Below are 14809 nucleotides of genomic sequence, written 5' to 3'. Positions count from 1 at the left end.
GAATGAAGAGGCCTTTCGAAAAACAAACTACAGGCTATGCTGCAAACTCTTTGTGTACTTTCACTGTTCTTTCAATAGGATATTTTAAAACATCACAACTGATGGTTTATTTGCCCCGAATCTGGTTTTGCATTTCTTAAGCAGCAGCTAGAATCCTACATCTCTCCGATCAGCCTGGCACACAGGCAAATGGCAGCGCTGCCAGGTAATGTTGTGGTGCGGATAAAGTCTTTTATTGGACTTGCAGTTAGCCCTCAAGTGAAAAAGAAGCTTTCCCAGTGCTCCCCCAATATAAATTACAAAGCTACATTTTATTCAGGACAGAAGAAAACACAGAGGATTATCTTGGTAAACTCATCTGGCTTTACCAGCAGTAAATTTGTTGTTCAAGCCACTTAGGTCTAGTTACTGTAAATTCCTGTTTAATTATAATCCAGATGTTCTCAAGGCCCTCTTACCCTCTGGCACACCTTGACGAGCACTGCACAGAGAAAATGCAGTTCTGCCGTTTTCAGGGTTAAGATGCTCTTTGGAGAACACACCAGGAGAGCTGCTCCGCACAGAGAGGCAATGGGGCCGGATCCTAGGTGATGCACAGAGGTCATTTTAATCAAGGTGAGCTGTAATCCTGAGCCAAGCAGTAATTGCCAGAGTGGGGAGAATAGGCAGCTTCCCAGCCCCTCGCTGGGGTTTGCCCATGTGAGCTGCCGCTGCCTGCTGAAACGCTGCTCCGGCACGGCACCTGCCGAGACGTGGGAAGATCCCTGGTTCATTGCAACGCAAGTGGCACGCCCCACCCCTCCAGAGATGTCGACATGGCTTTTGTTTTGTTCGCACTCGTACTGCCCTGCTTACTTTCTCTTTTACTTTTTCTGGAATAGCCTCTATATATTGCTGCTGAGAAAGTAACTCAAAAGCACATTTCAGTTCCTATAGGTCTAAATGCTATTTTGGTGCTTTTAAGCTAAAATCCCTTCAACAAAAAGGTGTAGCTTAGACATTCATAAATGACCTGGGAGGAAGGGGGTAAAAATAACATGAACAAAGACAAAAAACATGATCTAAAGACATACTCTGCACCAAGTATATAATGAAGTTCTTGAACTCATTGCCACAGGATGCTGCAGAAGTCAAAGATATGAAGAAGTGGATGCTTCATGCACTGAAACAACTTAGTTTATGTCACACCTTGGTTTTTGTCCTTTTTGATCTGTCCACAAACTTCTTGTTTTCTATATAAAGGCTAACCACTTGGGTAAATTGTTTTCATTTGAACATTTAAAAAATGTCCTCTTAAAATAATGATTGCCAAGTGGTACGAGATTTGCTTCACTTTGAATGTTACTCAAACCTCTGTGAAAATGTTCACATGGGTATACAATCCCATGGAAGTAGATCTTAGAAAAGAATCAGAGTTCTAGATTCTTAAAAATACTCAGAATTACTTAATGGTCTTTGCTAATAGAAACTAACAGTCTCTGCTTGATAGAAACTAATACCAAACCCTCTGAGATTAAGGACAAAGTTTGTATTCCCACTTGGCAATGGTGAAGCCTTAGCTCATTTCCTTATTCTCCTTTTGCTCAGGCACAGTCCAATGAAACTGCTCAGTGTATACTGTAAGTAAAAGAAGAAATGGTGGATTTAGACATTTATCTTTCCCTATTTGAAAGTAACTCCTGAAAAGTTCCAACAATGATTTAAAAATACCACATCCTCTCAATTGAAATTCAATATATATTTTTTCTTTTAAAATATTGCCATTGGTGGTCCAATCACTATATTACTTGAGCTTTAGCACTTGTACCTACTGCTACATTTGTATTTTTAAGAGGTTATAATATTACCAACTACAACATCTTTCTAAATGCATCTCCCAAGTGTGTGGTGATTTCTGTAGTTCAGACATTTAGTCATGACACAATATGGGATTCAAGAGAAAAAATACTCAGTGTAGACATAAGCATCGCATTGACAAGGTAGGCAACGTTGGGCGACACTGACAAATCTGCAGAAGAACAAGTGCCCTGTAATTCATGTGAACAGGACAGATATTAAAAGGTCAGATGTTGTAGTCAGAAAGGAGTTTCTAAAAAAATATAACTTTTGCCTCTGCAATTACATTTCCAGCAGATCCTTCCACTTTGATCGGACACCAGATTGATTATGACGGTTCCAATTTCGCTTCAATTTTAGCAAATTGTTCTGCTTTTATATTATTAGACCAGAGGAAGATTCTGCCATCCAGTGGTGAAAAAATCACTCTTTTACTTGAAGGCTATAGTTTGTACTAAAACCATGTTATACTTTGAATCAAATGGGCGTGTTCTGGCCACCGTAAGAACTTCTCTTTCTCATGTCCCTGGACCAACAAAGAGGACAATTTTACAGGGGAGTACACGTACACTGGTAAAACTCACAGGGATGCAACATGTAGTCAGACTGTGCCTGTTGTTCATACTTGGGTTTGTTCTCTCATTAGCGCGGTTGGTCTTGTTACCCAGTACAGCTTAGGACACTTGTGTGCCATGTTTATCATGCACCAGCAGTGCATGTTCGGACGAGTCCTGGGCTGGCGTAGTCCTGCCGCCAGCCTGTGCCACAGGCCCCAGGACCGAGAGGAGATCACAGGTGGAAATGTCTTCTCCCCAGGCAGGGGAGAATGGGGCAGCGTGCTGAGCCTGGCTCAGCTCTGCCTGAGGCCGTTAGCTGCCCAACCACATTGATCGTCTTCCTACCGCAGCGGGCAATGTCAGGAGTCAGTCTTGGACCATTTATAAAAAAGACACTTAACAACATGCAAATGCATACCACAGCTTCCCAATAATTTACCACTACATCCCCATTCAGTAACGTCCATAACCAAAGGCAGAGTTGGACCTTCGCCGCTTTGGGCGCTGGAGGGGGTGGATCCGTGATGACTCCCCTCCTCTCAGCCTATTCACACCCTTCAGCCCCTTCTGTGCAACTTCTCGGAGCTGTACGGCACTGCACCCAGAACGTGGATCCCTGTATACCCTGTGTTGAAAGGGCATGGTGGGTTTACTATTCAGTCTACAGTATTTAAGGAAATAATAGCCATTTTTAGCAAGTAGTGAGTAGCATTTCTGGAGGTGAGCACTGACCACCCATGGTGCCCACAGTGGGTGAACCAGCCATGAGCCACGTGGGGTGGGTGCCCAGCAGAGTGGTAAAACAGCCCTGCCGAGTCCTAGGGTGAAACACCACACTACTGCCACCCCACCACAGACCAGGTGCAAAACATGTCGCTCTGTGGAACAGACCGTGGCTGGCTAGGTCTTGTTTTTTGTGTGAGAGACATGGCAGCTTTCTTGCCAAGCAGCCATCTCCTGAAGTAGGCCAAGCAGGAGAAGGGGATGAGGACAGCTGAAAGAATCAATGCAGGAGGTGACAACAGCATTAATCAGAGCTGCCATGGTGCCCAGCGCCAGAAGAAGGCCCAGGTCCCAGCTTGATCTTGTCAGCAGGAGCAAACCGGGAGAAGGGCACCATCCCAGTCAGCCACATGCACTGGCTCCAGGAGCACAGCATAGCCCTTCCGGGGGGCTGCTGTGCACAACATTTTCCTTGGCAGCAAACACGATTAATTAATTACTCCTCCAATTAATCCCCACAAGTCTGCCACCCCAAGAGGAGCTGCCAGAGCAGCTAGCGTTTTCTTTGAGCCCCGGAGCAGAAGGGGATTGCCCACATCTTCTTAGGAGACAGCATAGTGGCTGAGGGACACACAGAAGACTAGCGAGACTGTGTTATAACAGCGCTGGTGGCAGGCAAGGAACTTGAATTTCTGCCTGGTACCAGTGCTGTCATGGTCCTAAATACACTTACCAGGCCTGGAAAAGTGGTTTGTTTTACCAGATCTGGCCTACTAGGTTCACTCATTTTGGATTTCCCCAAGAGCTAGGTGAGCTAGCCCTGGGCCTAATGTTCTTGGGCAAAGGATTGACAGAAAAATACCTTTCATGCCCTTAAAGGTATGAACCCCTAGTATTTTGAATATTGTATTTGCTTATCATTTGCTTCTCATCCTGAAAGCAACGACAAGGCGTCTGCACCGTCCTGCCTGCCCACTTGTAAGAAGTAGCTTTGAGTGTCCTCTTGATGTCCAAAATTATGTTGCAAAAGTAGTCAGAGGCATTTTGGGGTGGAAGACACCAGCAGCCCAGGAGGACAGACTGCTGGAATATCTCCTTCCCCCGGGGGGAGGACACAGACGTGCAACAGCTCTTGCGGGAAGGGACAGCCCTGGTGTCCCTGCACTGGGAGCAGGAGGAGCGGTCACAGCAGCCTGCCCTCTCCAAGTGCCACCGCAGCCAGGACATACCTCACAGATTAGCACACCTAAATTTAGGTGTTTTCATACAGGTCTGAAGAGCAGTTGCAATGACCAGATGTAGACATCTCTTTTAGGGTGCACTGGACAGACCTCAGACTGCCTTGAGGAGATCTCTATTGCCAACAAGAGGAGCTGAGCTGCCACCCTTGCAGAAGGCACCTGTGTGCGGGCACATAAATCTACTTGTCCAAGTTTGGATCCTGACAGGGACCCAGGGGCTGGAGTGCATAAATGCATCAGGCAGACCTCCACCTGCAGAGGTCCGGAGGGGGGAACCCATCAAGTGAATGAGACATAGGCGATACAGGACTATTCAGCCTTTCCAAGGCAGGGCTGAGAGGCAGCCCCCGTCGGGGTTGCATCTATGACTTGTTAAGCCTCCATGCTAACAACTAGTGCTCCACTTTGCAAGAAGCTTTCTGAGGCTTTCTTTTCACATGCAACTTCTTGAAATATTGATCAGGGGAGTGCTGAATTTGCTCACCTGTCAGTAGGAGAGCTGTAGGTGGGTGAACTGAAGACTGCTTGGTGCTCTCAGGCAATACATGTCAAAGAAACTATTTTTCAAGCCAAAATTGTACATTCATGTTGACTTTTATTTGAGTGTGTCTAAAAGAAAATTATTCCTTGGACTGAATTTGGTTTTAGCGACGGTGAACTGCCCTGGCAGAAAACTGGTAGCACTTACCTTAAAAAAATGAGATTACGAAATTTCAGCATGGCACAGGTTTTCCCCTTCTACTGTATTGTATCCAAGTGTTTGGCTTGGTTTTACTTTGTGTTCAGAGTTTAGCTGATATCTTCACCGCAGAGAGAAAAAAGCATTATGAGCAAAGATGTAGCTAGTCAAAGAGAAAACACAATTGGCCCATCTTTCCCATCTAGTATCCAGGTAGATAAAAAAAAAATGTATGAAGAAATTCATTTTTAGATAGATGAAATCCCTGTCTCTACCATGCTTACTTGGGAGCCAGTTGCTCTTACAGAAAGACAGGCAAGCACAAGCTCTTTTCTCCGTACAGAAGCAAATCTTCCTGCAGCAGATATGCTTTAAGAGAACTGTGTCTCCGAAAGACATTTTTGGCTGTGGGATTCATATTTTCCAGAAGGTGCTGTTCTTACTGAGCCTTACTGCTGCAACTTTATGCTCACAAGACAGGTTCTTTTGATTAAAGTTACACACGTGCTTAATCAAGTACAGAATAGGACAGCGTTTATTCACTATTTTTATAAAGCAATTATGAATGACTCACTTGCATGTGATTCGTTCAGTAAGAATTATGAGCCTTTTACCTCTCTTCTGGTAATGTGAGAGCGCTTTTCTTTTTGATATATAGTTGCTTTCTTGGGAGGACTGGATCCATAGGAAAATGATCAAATAAATAATTGTCTTCTTCCATACCCAATATTTTTCAGGACTACCCTCTCCCTCCTCTGTGAGTGATGACTCCACTAACCAGAGTAGTTCAACCCCTGTCCGAGCAGCATCAGACCTGCCTGAATGCTGGGCACAGCCCGAGAAAAGCACAGAAAAAGACATTCATGGCTGGGTTTGGACCTACTTCATGCAGCTTTCCTTATCAAGCAAAGGGCAATGGAGCTTGCAGAAGAAATTGCAGAACCAGAGTTTCTGCTGGCAGATGCCATCAATGTCAGCAGAATTACACCCCCAGGGAACTTAGACCTTTCAAAAGTGGCAGATATTTTAACACTATTTTAAGAACATTTCAAAGGGAAACATTACTTTTAGAACACTTGATACTCCCTGTTTCCAAGAAGTGAGGAAAATCTGAATTCCAGAAATGGGTTATTTCCTCTTCGAGGAAAAATGAGCTGGCAAAGATGCTGGATACCAGGGAGGGAAAGCAGACAAATATTGGTGTTATTTTGTCTGAATAGCGTTCATGCCCCAAGGAATTGCTTTATTTCTGGACTACTAGCAGTAGAGTTAGATCAAATGGAATTTTTAAAGGAACCAAGTAGGAAATGTGAAACAATGGCCCGCTTAACACTCCAACAAAAGCTCAAACTCTCATCCTGCTAGCTTTGGTGACATTGCTGTTTTACCAAGTGTGAGATGTTGGAGATCAAAGGGTCCTCATTCATTCTAAAAACTGCCTCACCAGGAGCAAGGAGGAGGCTGAGCTGTCCTCTACCAGTGGTCCAAATGAAATCACTGAGATTTCTAGTGAAGTAATAGTCTGCTCACCCCCAATAAGGATATGACAATCTAGTATAAAAACATGACATTCTGTAAAGCTGCTGTAGAGCTAAATGACATTTGGTTGTCATTCATTAACAGTATAAAATGATACATACAATCATAAGAAAAAGTATCACCGAAGTCTAAAAAGAAAAGTGGGAGGAAGCCTGTTCCTTCAGAAGGGTGAAGTACACTCAGAGACAATGCAGATTAATCTGCCAATGACTGGGGGCTACCCTTTCCCCACACACCAGTAACTACTTCCAAAGACTAGCAAGGAGATGGAGGAAGGGCAAGAGAGTATAAAAGCTAAAGCAATAGAGTGAAGAATGCCTCTTGATCAACCACGAAAGGGAAAACTCTGGACTGCTCCAAGTTTCTGCTGGTTTCCACAAAGTGCTGACAGGACTGTGCTTTCTGCTCCTCTTCACTCCAAGCTCATCGTCACTGGACTGTCTTCCCTAATTTGCTTTTCTAGCGTAACCACCTGGAAATGAGGGATGGAGTATAAAACAGAATGACAAGTGCTTGCACCTTGCTGAATTCTTCTTTTCAGGATACGTTTCAATAGATGGACACAAACAAATGCTGCTGCTGCTTTCTCTTTAGAAAGGGTTAGTTACAGTTTACACAGAAATCCACTCTCAGCACCATTGCAACAGGCATCCTCTGAAACGCAATGTTTATTCTCATGACTGTAACATGTAAGCTTGTGCTGAGGATCGAACACTTCTGCAACCTTCTTTGTTATCAGTGAGAGGCCTCGACTGCAAATTCCCAATTGGATCTAAATATCCACAAAATCTGAAGCTGCTTGAATCTGTTGGTTTTGTTCAAACCAGTTTTACATAGCAAATTTCAAATCAGCTAGTTGATATGATTTTTCCTAGCTGGAGAATGGTGTTTTCATTGGGGGCCATCCATTCTGTGGCAAGTAGCTCTACAAATCTGTCATTTGCCAGAAGTAATGCACATCCATAAAGAAACCAGTCTGTGTCTTCTGTTGCTTTCAAGTTGATTACAGAGACAGATAATGTGGAGGCCCTTCAAGTTCTTCCATCTAAATTTGGCATACAAGCTCCAAAATACAGTGAAACAATCAATGAATTCTTCCCCCCAAATCCAAAGACAACTTTTACTGCTTGTGACACCAGGACATGAAGATGTCTAAAAAGAAAATGCACTGTGCACACCTGAATAACTCGTATGGGTTACAGATAGCTCCAGCGACCATAAAGGAAAGGCCCTCCCCTGCACACGGCCCTGTATGTCTTTGCTTTATTATTTACCCACCCCAAATTTTCACTGATCGAAGCAATTACTCATGTGCAGGAAAAAATAGAAAAGGTCTTGGTGAAAAGAAGCAGATCTGCTAGCCAACATCAGTATTCTCAAGGATGGATGGGCCCACAAAACATGCTCTACATACTTTTTGACCATTTGAACCAAAAGAGAAAAGAACACTTTCTCTGCAAGTGAACAAGATGCTGACACACCAGCCAAAAAATAAAAAAAACCCACCCCACTACACAGCAACAAGAATGATTCAAGGTCTTTAAAATCTAGCTCCTCCATCAAACAGGAGGGAGCTCATTCTGGTTGGTCTGAAGGATAAGAGGAGGAAATTATTTGTTTATGGGTATGAGCTGATCAGTTGTGAGAAGAGCTTGGCTATGAGAAGACTCTTTCCAGAGCAGACTGATGTGTACCACAGTTATGACAAACTCACGACAGAAGTGGGCAAAATATTGTAACAGTGAAAGTAATTACCCATTGGAAAAAACCCCAAATACCAGAGTATGTCTTTAAATCTGAATTGTTGAAGTGAGACCAGCTATCTTTTCAAAAGGATGGGGTGTAGTTAAGGCGGGTGAGAATTTTTAAGTAGAAGTCTATGGATTATATTATACAAGAGGTCATATTATGCATTCACAATGTACTTTCTGGTTTTAAAATCTATAAATTTCTATTAAGAGCATTGGTTTTCACAGGCTGCTGACTTTATGATAAACTCTCTGCTGGGTTTGTTCATGTTTGGTCTCAGGGGACAACATTGCCCATATATTAATTTTGAAAGAAAACTTTAAGCTGACTAGAAATTGAAGGAATAAAATATGCTTTCAGCTTTAAAAAAAACCAAAAACACCACACACACACAAAAATAATTCCGTTTCCTCTGTTGAGACTCTTTGCTCAGCCAAAAAGACACTGAAAAAAATGGCTAATTCATGTAGCAGAGACTGTGTCACCACAGAGAGTCAGATTATTTATTTCAGTAAGAGAAGAAGCATCAAGCAAGGAAGTTAGGTGGGAACAGCTAAGTAGGCACCCAGGGTATATCCAGAGTGCCCGGGTGCAGCTATACTGCACGGGCTGTCCTGGGACCCCACCCCTCTGCCCTTCATGCTGATTTTCACACACTTGCACCAGTTGCAGCCCTTGACCACAAATGCAAGGTCACTGGTGACGTTATCCACCAGCATCTCTTAGTGTACAGAGAGAAGGGGGAAAGCCGAGCCAGAGACCAGACCCCTGGGCTTGCTGCCTCCCAGTCTCAGGACGGTTACTGGGATGGACCGGCCAGTCCCAGCAGGGACAGACCCCCCCCAAGAAAGGGTGATGCTGAAGCCACAGAGAAAACCTGGCAGTACTGCACCCCTTTGGCCAAGACAGAGCTGCAGGAGTTCTGAAATTCTGGAGTATGGCCAAGTTTGTGACCAGACTGCACCCACATCAGGCAGGTCCTTTGTGGTGAACAATGAACACTATGCACCCTCCCCTTCAGAGGCTTTGCAGAAGTTGAAACATAAAAAAAAAAAATATTAGTTTGTAAAACCACCTGCATTGCTAAAATAGTAATGCCAAACGCAGTGCAGCAGAACCTGCTTTAACCTTCTCAAAAGTTCTTCATTTATTAGGTCTTTGCTTTTTCATCTTCATGAGAAATATCCCCATCGGTTTGGTGGCAATAATTCTAGGTTTCAGCATTTCACTCCAAGGTGAAGCAAAAAGCAAACTATTATTCTGTTCACTGAAGACTAGAAAAATGGCAAATCTTGTAACAAACTCTAAGATTGAGATGGGACAGAATCAGTTTCCCTCTACATAAAAGATCGATTGGAAAAATAATCTCCTTAAAAGACCATGTCTGACACTTGCCTTTTTCATTTTCGGGAGTTCTCTTCAAAGACTTGTTGGGACTGTGGTTGCTTAAGGTACAAGGACAGTGTCATTTGCCACAGGCTAGCAACGCCTTTTATTCTGTAGAGAAAATTCGGTCTGTGTAAATGGATACAACTCCCTTTTTCTTTTGTTATTTTTTTCCTGCTGCCAACATGCCTGCTTACTGCAGTACTGCACTTGGCCCTTTGTCTTTATGAGGCCGCTTGCTTGACTGATTGCCTAGGAATTTATGTACACATTAAAAAAAATCACTTTATATGGGTTATCTGGGAATGTCCAGATAGGAACTGAACTCCTCTTAGCCATCACCTACTGGCATCTTCTTTTCTTTATTCTCTCTCAACCCTGTTGCCCACTACATTTAACATCAAAAAGGACCACCCATTTCACCAAGCACTGTACAAATACGTAGACAGTCCTTACGTCCACAATTCCCACAGGATTTATAACACTAAGCAGATGCACAGGGAGGTGAAGAGGCTTCTCCAGAACAACGTGGCTGGAAAATGCATGCAGGGATCTGTCTCCCTGGCTGTGCTGCTTCCTCCTGCTCCACAGACATGGTGAACCTTGGAGAGCTTCAGTCTCCTGGTTAGGTGCTTCAAGACCTGACTGCACTATGAGGTTGACTGTTTCTTGTGCTTTGGGGAAGATTTATTTAAGATTGCTGGGGAGTTGCCTCCCAGCTGTTCAGGATTAGAGATGTTTCGCTACCCCGAATGTCTGGAACCATTTATGTATTTGTTGGAAATGTTCAATGGAAATTTGGACCCGGTGTTCCAGGAGTAGGCTGCTCCTAATAGACACAGACTGAGAAATTGCATTGTAGCAATTGCCTTGTTGTCCATCATGTTGGGTTTCCACTACCTATAATTTGTAGAGGTAAATATAAGGAGGATGCAGACATCTTATAAATAATGACAGCAGTTCTCCTGAAGCCAGACAGGTGCAGATAATTCTTCATGATCCAGGAAAAAGAAAATGAGAGGTGATGAGTATGAATACTGAAATACAAGGACAGGAGCACATGCGCTGTATCTCATAACAGTATATATTTAAACACTAAATATAATTTGGGGCAAGTTTGGGGTTTTTTTTTACATAGAAGACTCTTTTCCAAAACCTAAGAAAGAGCAACCATTTGAAATTAAAGTTACCGATGTGGTTTCTCAAAACTTTTCTGAAAAGAATAAAAAAGATTTACCAGTGTAAGGGATCATTCTTATTTCTGTATTTCTTCTGATGAACGCAGTGTGAGCTCTTACATATTTGCAGTGTATAAAAAGTCCAAAAAATTGTTTCTGCATACTGTTCCTTTTGTTCTAGTTCAGTCAGCAATCATCTTTTTTTCCTTTAATTTCTTTACACAGATTTTCTCAAAGTAGCATCTGTTTTGCCTTTTAAAAATTAACTGTGTAAGCACAACAAAATCAGAGAGATGTCAAAGCTGTGGAATTTTCCTTTGCAGCCACACAAAGCCAAGTGTTGGATGACTCTGTTGCGAGACGATGAATCATCTCAAGTTACGGAATTTGGGTTCAGGTTCACTAAGGTAGCTATTATGAAGCTCAGCAAATCTATATCCCCCTCTGATCTGTTGTTGTTGTGCTTTTTGGGTTTTGGAGGGGGAGAGGTGTGGGGGAACCTCTAATATCATTATGCAAACTTAAACTTTGCAGGTTACATATTTCAAAGCCTTCCTTAAATGAATCAGAAGTCCTGTCCTAAACCTTTGACAACTCTGACCGATAAATCCAAACAGAGCAAACCCAAAAATTTAGGAAGAAATGTTCTCAAAGACAAGTGTTTGCAGTCAACAAAAGAGCTCTTAGATACAGTTCTCTGGGTAAATCCTGGCAGATGAACTTAATTAAGAGACGAAAACAATTAAATAGCAATGTGCGACAAAAATGGGCTAAACTAAAATTCTCTGTAAAATCTCCTTAATAGGAAACGAGAATTATCATTCTGCTGCTTTCCACAGAAGGAGGGATGGCCTCTTGCTGTCTGTGATCCCGGAGCACTATCAGCCTCTGTTCACAGTGGTCCAGTTGGCAGCCCACAGATCATGGGATATTTCCCTGTGCCCCCTGCCTTTCCCCAAAGAGCCTGATGGTGTTCAGGAGAAAAATGATGCTTCGGCAGCCAACGCATCCCCCTGCACATGCAGCACCAGGCATGGAGCTGACCAGGAGCTATTGCCCCAGCTTCTGGGGGAAAAGGGGTTCAGGACACCCGTGTGCATGCTCATGGCTCAACACAGCGACAATCATTAGCTGCTTTTGTCGATCCTGAGCATGGGAAAAGGGTGTCTCAAAAGCAGCTCCAGCCACCACATCCCCTCAGCTTTTGACCAGCTCATGACTCATTGGCTGACAGGCAGATGTGTAGCAAGAAACAAAACCCCAATTTAATCCTGTCCATTTTTCTCCAGCATGACTGCCCCAGAGAAATCAAGAAATGTGCATCTGTTCTGAGTCACATCATGCAATGGCTCCTGGCTTTCATTTTGGTAAGGATACTACCTTTCGAAGATAAATTAGATGGAAGAGTCCTCCAGAAAACTTCTGGTACAAGTTTTTTTTGAGGATTGCTAGGCTTAGGGAAGTCCTGAGCCATGTCCTCCTCAGAGGGCTGGTGGCCAAGAAACCATGCCAGGAAGCATCCCTGTAGGAAGCCCCTCAGCTATGAGCGGCTGAAGATCAGATAAAATGTCCAATATGTCCTGGTCCTCCTCCCAGGGCATCCAGGATTAGCCACTCTTGGGGAATAATTGCTGTCCGTGAAGGTCTGACCCAAAATGGTCGGGTTTTAATGTTTGCAAAGCAATAAGTAGTCAATGGTCACTGAAAGCAGCTTGCTTAAAAGGCCAATGAAATTGAAAAATTCAGATAGACTTCTATGGATATGGGGTAGTCTTACAATTCTTTGTGGGTATCATTCCAGTTTTATCAAGATAGGAATTAATTTTAAAAATGAGAGAATTTAAAAGTTCCAGAAATAGACAGTGAGAAGTACCCCCGAAAAAATAAAGTCTTGGATTTCAAATATCATTATTGTTGTTGTCATCATTTTCAAATCTGGCAGGGAAGTCAAGACATAGTGTCTAATACACTGAAGTCAGAAAGAAAAATTCCAGAATCCGCAAGAATATGAAAACTTCAGGTGTTAATGTTTAAAAGAAGATAAGGAATATCCTGACTCTCCCCCACAAAAAAAAGAGAAAGAGAATTTACAGCAAGCGCCAAGCAATCTTTTTGGCTCCCCAAACTTCCATGTAGCATGTATGACAGGATTAACTTTAATTGCTTCCAGCCTATATCTAAAGATGAAGAACGGGATACCAGCTGGTTGGAGTAGAGCTACCTCACCAGTTATTATCTATTAAAAAACTGCCTGGCTCACACACAAATTGCACATAAATTGGGTACTTCTTGAGGTCAACTTTTTTACCTCACCAGCTGTCTTAGCATTTCATAAACCCCTGTCATCCCCAGAAGCAGTGCTCAGGTTATGTCATCTTCTCCTTTGGGCCTGTATCCTGCAGGATCTGCAGTGTTTTGCTCTTGCAGTGTGCCTAAGTAAGTGCTTGAAAGTACAGACACGGTTAGGTCCGCAGTTTTCAAACTTGGGGCCATGGTGGATCAGTGCCAGACTGCTAAGCATCTCTCAGGACTGAGCCTTTTGTTAGAGCTCTGCCACTTTTTCACTGAATTATCTCTTCCTCCACAAAGGAGAAAATTTGTTTCAGCTGGGCTGCTTTTGTCGTTAAATACTGCTCAGATTTAGCAGATGATAGCAGAACTACACCTTTGCCTATACATAGTGTGCAAACCAAAGAGAAAAGTAATTCTAGTGAATGAGTTCTCTTAGCCTGAAACCATTCTCTGCACTAGAAAATATTTAAAAGAAGAGAAAACTGTGGAATGTAAATGGGTAACATTTTCTACTGCCAAAAATGTTTCATGTGACCTTATAAAAGGTCCTTTTTTCTCCTGGATGAACACCAGTCTCACACATGCAATAGAATATTCATCCCTCAGAGTAATTTCTTTCCCAAATAAATTTATCTTTTGATATTGCACTACAGATTCCTTTTCAGTAATAGAACTGCTGGTTTTTTTCTGAAACCAGCAATAGATTACAATCCATCCCCCTGCTTTTATTTCTTCCCTTTTCTCCAAAAGTGTTTTAGACCATAGCTGCTTCCATCTTTTAAAAAAAAAACAAACCAACAAAACAAATTGTAAGAAATATGGGAAGTGACTGGAGGATTAGAAAAGAATGTCAAAAGCTCCTACATGATATTAGAGTGAAAAATCCTGGTCAGGTAAATTAACCTTGTGATCCAAAGTCCCTTGGACATCTCTTGGGAGGGGCATCCCACCCCATGCTTTCCAGCATCTTCTAATTTTGCCTTTCGGGGAAGAGAGGGTGTCTGTCAGCACAGCATTCCTCTGGCTCAGCCTGTGTGATTGTCCCTTTTCCATCCAGACTGAGTCAATTTATTGCTCAGGAAAGACCCCTCTACATTCCAGTTTGTGGGACCGGTGTGCAGTCTGGGGAGCTACTGCAGGCACCCTCGTGCAGTGGATATAAAAGTAGAGCCTTTCTAAGTGTGGGGATGATCGCCTTGCTCAGCAGTTGGCACAGCAGCAATGGATACTGCCTTCTGCTCTCTGCAGCTCTGAAAGATGGAAATTGTTGCCTCACATTAGAGTGATGGTTCGACAGCCCTCTGCACTGCTCGGATAGACATCTCATAGCAGGGTGAAACAACCCAGCCTCCCAGTTGCAGCTGAAGCCCTCATGCAGAGAGGCTGATGGGGAAAGGAACACTTTAGGACTTGCAGGGATCCTCAGGGATCTCCAAGAGCAGAGGGTATCACATATTTGCACAGCATGATGCATGCTGCGATTGCCTCTTTACCCCGTGTGCAAAGCAGCTCTTCAGGAGCAAGCGAATTCACACACCACAGTGGGGTCTTAGTCTGGCTCCGGCATTTCTGCAGGAGGGAGCAAATTCCTATGGATCTGTATCATGAGCTTGCCCCAGGCAGCTATTG

General features: G+C 43.3%; 1 long non-coding RNA gene across 1 annotated transcript; it reads right to left on the bottom strand.

Moving 5' to 3' along the window:
* Window positions 1-1482: 1482 nt before the first annotated feature.
* On the bottom strand, window positions 1483-13462 carry LOC128135064 (uncharacterized). The gene is made up of 3 exons (XR_008232921.1): window positions 13197-13462; window positions 5046-5157; window positions 1483-1617 (listed from the first exon to the last, which is right to left on the bottom strand). It is a non-coding gene; the product is annotated as an uncharacterized LOC128135064 (long non-coding RNA).
* Window positions 13463-14809: the final 1347 nt, after the last annotated feature.

This window comes from Harpia harpyja, chromosome 22, assembly GCF_026419915.1.
Source record: "Harpia harpyja isolate bHarHar1 chromosome 22, bHarHar1 primary haplotype, whole genome shotgun sequence".
Taxonomy (NCBI): domain Eukaryota; kingdom Metazoa; phylum Chordata; class Aves; order Accipitriformes; family Accipitridae; genus Harpia; species Harpia harpyja.
Note: the sequence above shows the minus strand (reverse complement) of the source record. Positions and strands in the feature narration are given on the sequence as shown.